Below are 815 nucleotides of genomic sequence, written 5' to 3' on the forward strand. Positions count from 1 at the left end.
AAGACAAAGAATCTCTAACTTTCTTCTCGTTTCGCAGTTCGTGTCGTTGATCGACGGGATGATCAGCGAGTGCGGTTCTGAGACCAGTCGTCTTGCCGGGGAGTTGTTGGAACTTCAGGGTAGATGGTCCGAAACCGAGGCCATGCTGACGGCTGTCAAAGAATCTCATTCCGTGAAAGTGTCGAAACTCGAGATCGCGATAGGGGAGCTCGAGAGGGACCTCGGGAAGACGGTGAGTTCATTGCTCAAGGAGAAGAAAGCCAGGAAGGCCAAATCTTTGGAGGTTCGTCGTCTTCAGCGTCAGATTGAGAGCGATGCAGGATTAGTGAGCCGCGGGATTCGAGAGGCCAAGGACGCCCTTAGTTCAGAGTTCCAAGCTCACTTGGCGAAGATCTCTGCCTTTCTGAGCTCTCTCGAGTGCATTCGGAACAGGGATTTAGCCTTGGCGATGATCGAGGGCGGGATGGCCGTGGTTCAGTATTTCCAAAGTGAGACTCCTCCGACCTTAGAGGTCGAAGAGGTCCGACTGTCCGGCTGCAAGGGCGATTTGGCAGTTGTGGATGGAGATTTCGATCTCATCCTACCTGACCTGAAATCCGCGTGCCTCCTTTCGACGTGTTCAGAAGGCCCTGAGGGGAAGGATCCGGTACTCGGGGGTGAAATGGCTCCAGGTTTAGATGAAGAGGGAGCGTGAGCTCTGAGGATGACTTTGGTTAGATCTCTTGCGGGAGATTTTTTTTTTTTTGTTTTGATGTTTCGGCCTTAAATGTCCTCATTTCGTGTTTCGGGACTGGCCGTATGTGGCTTTGAATCCC

Source organism: Brassica oleracea, chromosome C9, assembly GCF_000695525.1.
Source record: "Brassica oleracea var. oleracea cultivar TO1000 chromosome C9, BOL, whole genome shotgun sequence".
NCBI classification, from domain to species: domain Eukaryota; kingdom Viridiplantae; phylum Streptophyta; class Magnoliopsida; order Brassicales; family Brassicaceae; genus Brassica; species Brassica oleracea.